A 6,000-nucleotide genomic window follows, 5' to 3' on the forward strand; every position below is an offset into this window, starting at 1 on the left:
CTGTGCCCTTTGTTCCTCCAATTTTACCTTACATTGCCTCCATTGATACCCTCTCTGCACTTTGCTATTGTTTGGCACCATCTGGTGGATCCTACATTTAATGACACAGTAGAACTTCAAGTGAATTCAGTCACAGAAAACCACCGGCTGCTCTTCTAACACATATCATTGAAACAGAAAATTTACAGCACAGTAGGGGGCCATGTTGCCCATCATGTTTGTCTGCTAATCGCACTTTCCAGCTTTTGGTTCACAATCCTTTAGGTTATAGCACTTCAAGTGCATATCCAAGTATTATTTTAAATGCAGTGAGGGAAAGTTTCTGCCTCTAAATGCCCTTTCAGGCAGTGAGTTCCAGATCCCCACCACCTCCTGGGTGAAAAGACTTCTCTATTTCCTCTCCAATTGTTCTGCCAGTTACCTTAAATCTATATCCCCGGTTACTGACCTCTCTGCTAAAGGCAATAGGGTCTTCCTATCCACTCTGTCTCGGCCCCTCAATAATTTTATACACCTCAATTAAATCACCTCAGTTAAACTGAGGCCTCAACTGCCCTGTCAGGTGGATGTAAAAGACCCCATGACGCTAGTCTGAAGAAGAGCAGAGGAGTCATCCCTAGTGTCCTGGCTAATATTTATCCCTCAATCAACTTCACAAAAATAGATTACCTGATCATAATCGCATTGTTGTTTATGGGAGCTTGTGGTGTACAAATTACCTGTTATTTCTTAAATTACAGCAGTGACTACACTTCAAGAATACATCACTGGCTGCAAAGCACCTTGAGATGCCTTGTGGTTGTAAAAGACGCTATATAAATGGAAGCCTTTCTTTAAGTATGAAAATTAAAACTTAAATCCACTTAACCATCATTTATGTGCTAAAAACAGAAAGTTCTGGAAATATTCAGCAGAGCAGGATGGAGTGAGAAACAAAGTTAACATTTCAGATCATAAAGGCATAAGAATATAAGAAATAGGAGCAGGGGTTTTTCATTCAGGCCTTCTAGCCTGCTCCACTATTCAATAAGATCATGGCTGATCTTCAAGAGAGAAAGAGAGAGAGAGAGAAACTCCCTGATCTTCTAACTCAACTCCACATTCCTTTATTATCCCCATCTCCATTAATTCCATTAGTATCCAAAAATCGATCAATCTCTTTGTGAATATACTCATTGACTGATCAATGGCAGCTCTCTTTGATAGAAAATTCCAAAGAAGCGCAACCGTTTGAGTGAAGAAAGTTCTCCTCTTCTCAATCCTAAATGGTCAAGCCCTTATTCTAAGACTGTGACCTCTTGTTCTAGACTCCCCCTGCCAGGGGTAACTTACACCTAGCATCTATCCTATCAAGCACCTTAAGAGTTTTGAACATTTCAATGAGATCACCTCTCATTCTTCTAAATTGGAGGAGATATACCTAATCTACTCAGTCTCTTCTCATTGGATACAACCTTCACCCCAGGAACTAGTCTAGTGAAACTTTGTTCCACTCCCCCTCAGGTAAGTATATCAATGACCTATCATAACTTATGCATGTTAGGCACGAGGTATTCAAGATTATTTTTCCAATTTCATGAAATTTTTTGGGCTACTCTTCAAAAATATTTTATTCTCCCTCCTCAGGGCAAGATTCGCATTGTACAGAACACATTGTTCAATAAAGTATAATGTGAGTACTTTGTACTTTCTAAACTAGAAGTAAATGTATGCTTTTTTTTGTCATATAAAAGGCTTTCCATAAAGTACTTACGTTTTATAAAATGGGTTCGGTTTACATTTACCAGACACAAAGGCTTTGCACAAGAAAATGTTGTCTGCCCCATTGGGTCCCATAATTAACCTCTATGAGAGGTCCCTGGTTTCCAAAGTCTTGTAAACATTTATAGGTTAGTGTCATAAATCTACCAGTTTCTGCCAAGACCCATCAGATTCACATCTTTCCGTTTGTAACTGTTTATAAACAAAATAAACAACTAAGCTGCTCTCCCAGTCAATCAGTAATTCACATATTAGTGAGTGCACAATCTACAGTAAAGTCCGGCTCTTTGCGACTTCCTCTTTCGTGACTCCGCTTATCTGCACAAAAGTCTTTGCACACCAGTTCACCCACTGCGGGCCCAAATGCTCACTTATCCGCGGTTTTGAAAACAAAACGTTTAAGCCATCTTTAGAAAAATGCTGAAGAAAAAGGGGGAAAAACATGCCTAAATTAAGTTAAAAAAGGAAGGTGCCCATGACATATTTCCATCAGTAGAAAATGCGCAATGCACGTGCGTCATCTGCCGCTGTTTGTATGTGTGGGTGTTCCTTGTTTCTGTGATTTAATCCCCGACTGCAGTCCACCTCCACTCTCAAGTAAAGTAATGAAGTGTGACAAATTTTACATTTTTTGTTTTACTAAACACAATTTCTCCAGCAAATTTCCCTTTGAGTTTATTAAAAACGTACATTTCTCTCGCCTTTGGCCCTTTATACATGTAGAATGTTAGGGTGACTGGTACCTATCTCATTGACTCCCATTGTAAAGTATGTTCATCATTCGCGATTTCGCCATTTGCGAGGTTTCATGGCAACGTAACCCCCACGAATGGCGGGACTTCACCGTAGGTGAATTCACCCAGAATTAGCTCAGGAAGCCGGAATGTCAAAGCAACCTTTGCGACTTGCTCACAGAATAAGAGATAAATGTGGAAGGCAAATTAAAGGGGGGGGGACAGGGATTATAAATGCAAATTCTCTTCACCCTATAGCAGTACTCAACTCCACAAATCTGACTTTCACAACTTGGCGGATACAAAACTGCTTATTGTAATTAAAGATAGAATAAACTACGGGTCACGAACTCATCACATAATTATGCTCAGTTAGCTGGTTTCTCTTTGTTTATAGGCCCTAATCAGGGTACCTTGAATATAGTAAGATGATTACCATTTCTGTTGGATCAAAGACAAAAATATTCAATGACATGTAATCTATTTTATATCAGATTTCCAGCATCACTTTTGCTAAAGTAAAACATCACTTGGTTTAGAGCGAAATTAAGCCTTTGTTATGATAATGTGAAACTTTACACCAGAGTGTTAAGAAAAACCAATAAACTGATTCGACCTCTAGCATTTTGGCTTATTGGATATCTAAGCCATCATTCTTGGAAATCTCAATTGGTTGCTTGCTGAGGCAGTCAATGATTTGTACTTTCTGTTGAACATTGGATATAACTTGGAGATGGCTTCCCAATTCAGACAAGTATATTTCCTGCTCAGATTGAGTTGCTCACATTGTGGATATTCCATTGCACACAGAAGGGAAATATATCTTTACCCTGGAGACCTGCGCAATTCTCATCACCATACTCCACCCATTTCATACATATCTTATATAATTCAAAGGGGGGAAGGCTGGGGGCAGGCAGGAAAGTGGAATTAAGGCCACAATCAGCTCAGGCATGATCTTATCGAATGGAGGAGCAGGCCCGATGGGCCGAATGGCCTACTCCTGCTCTTATTTCTTATGATCTTACGATCAATGATCATTTTCTGACTGTATGCCAGATATACATTCCTACGGCCAGGATATTGAAGTCGGCGAGCGGGGGATGGGGCCCGCTCGCCGACGCATTAAATGATGCAGGATGGCGTCGGGCGGAACTCCCAATGTCACCCCGCGTCATTTCAATTTTCAGGTCGGTGGGAGGGCGCAGCTGTTAACCTGACGACCTGTCAACGGCCAATTGAGACCATTTAAAAAGTAATTGCAGTAGTTAAAGGACCTGCCCGTCCAATCTTAAGGTTGGCGGGCAGGCCGGGAGCCCTGGCGGGCTTCAGAGAAAACATGAAACCTCATCCACCGCCGGGAGTGAGGTTTCATGTACGTTTTTAAAAATTTAATAAAAGTTTGATTAAAAGTGATGGACATGTCCCAATGAGTGACTTTACCACTTTCTTTACAATTTAGTCGCACTGATTTTCCAATTCTTGTTACCAGCGTGGACTTAGGAAATTACCCCAAATGTAAAAAGTTCCATTATAAGTAAACACGAACAATCCACAGGATTGCATCATTTTCAAATTGAAAGTAAGAATACTTTGTGTAAGTATACTTGTGTGTAAGAATGTGTAAGGATACTTACGTAAAAATACTTTTCCTTTCTGGCCAAATGTTGCCTGTGCTTGATACTATCCAGAGGCATTGGTCCATTGGAAAAAATACACTAACTTATTATTAATTAAAAATGAAACGCTAATTCTTGAGTTGGGTCATAAATCAAAAAAATGCTGGAAAAACTCAGCAGGTCTGACAGCATCTGTGGAGAGAGAAACAGAGTTAATCGAGTCCATATGACTCTTCTTCAGATTTGGGTCACCTTGCATAATGTTAAATGCAACGACAGTACTTGACTGTGAATGCAATGGGGAAAATTATTAACTGTAGGAGAGCACATCTGAGGATGAATAAACCTGTTCAATGAAACACATGCCACATGAAAAAAGACTTGCATTTATTTGGTCCCTTCCATGAGCTAAAGGATGTCCCAATGAAGTACTTTGGGAAGTACAATCACTGTTGTAACATAGGAACTTCAGTCTTTGCCAAAAATGTGTTTTTATTATGTGCTTAATGCAATGTGTATTCATTAATAATTAACCAGGAAATACACTATACTAGTAGTTCTTATTACATTTATAATAGTGCAAACAATGGAGGCACCAGATTGCGATACTTTAATGCAAATGTGTACATAACTCCACTCTGTGTGTTGAGGATCATAAATAAACTCTAAATGAACTTAACATCAAAAGATATATTTATATTGCATATAAGAGCTAATACTGAAATTGACCCTGCAATATGCATAAATGGCCCAAGATGACAAAGTGCCTTGGCTGTAATTCAGTGGGGTCATTTTACACTCACCCTCCTGGAGCAAATCTGACAGTATCAATCAACTGTTTGTTTTACGTCCTTCCTGATTTTTATTCTTCACTAAATGTCTTCCTGCATTGCCAAACATATATGTTAGATAGGCTGCAATCCTGGCTCAGTTGGCAGCAATCTCATCTCTGAGTCATGAGATTGTACAGGTTCATGTTCCCCTCCACTTTCCAGGTAGACACACAAGCGAAGTACTGAGGGAGTGCTGCAATGGTAGAGATGCCATCACTTGGCTGAGACATTAAACCATGTCAAGGAACAGCAACCAATCCAGTACCTAAAACAGAATATCTCCTCATTATCATATTGCTGTTTGCGGGACCATGCTGTGTGCAAATTGGCTGCCACGTTTGCAACATTACAACAGTGACTACACTTCAAAAAAGTACTTCATTTGTTATTAAGCAATGCAGGACATCCTGAGCTTGTGAAAGGTGCTAGGTGAATGAAAGTCATTTCTTTTTTTATGGTGTTCATGTTGGTTTGCAAAACTTGCCTGGTTTCTTATGGTGTTCGGCTTGAAGGGAACCCCAATGCCAAAATACCCCTCCCCCCACCTCACTTCCTCCATCAGCGTCCCAGAGCCCCATGGGAGAAATAGTCCAATTTTTGTGCTGCTGAGCTGCTTTCAGACATCTTTGTCTTGCAATGCATCGTACCTGCACCCCCTTAAAAACTGCAGCAACATGCAACATGCAACATGCAACTACCCACCCTGTAACAGGCGAGTTCACAATGACAGATGTTTCTCAGGTCATCAATTTACCAAAGTAATTCAAATATTTGAAAAGTGATCTTCTGAAGTCTACTCAAGGGCTTAAATTTGTAGGGGTCATCTTGCATGTGGGTTTTCTCGCTCCTATTGTGCCCTATGCTGCAAGCGGAGAAGGAGGTGTTGATGTGGTGGAAGTTGGCACAATCTGCCTTCACCATAGACTGCAGGAAAATTTGCACAAATGCAGTGTTCAACATTCAGCGGACCTGCGTACAGAGGACAGAAAGTCTTCCACGGTTACACAACTCCACGTTTCTGTATTCAGAGTAAAGCACACATGTCACAAGAGT

The sequence above is a fragment of the Cetorhinus maximus genome, chromosome 22 (genome assembly GCF_964194155.1).
Source record: "Cetorhinus maximus chromosome 22, sCetMax3.hap1.1, whole genome shotgun sequence".
Lineage (NCBI taxonomy): Eukaryota > Metazoa > Chordata > Chondrichthyes > Lamniformes > Cetorhinidae > Cetorhinus > Cetorhinus maximus.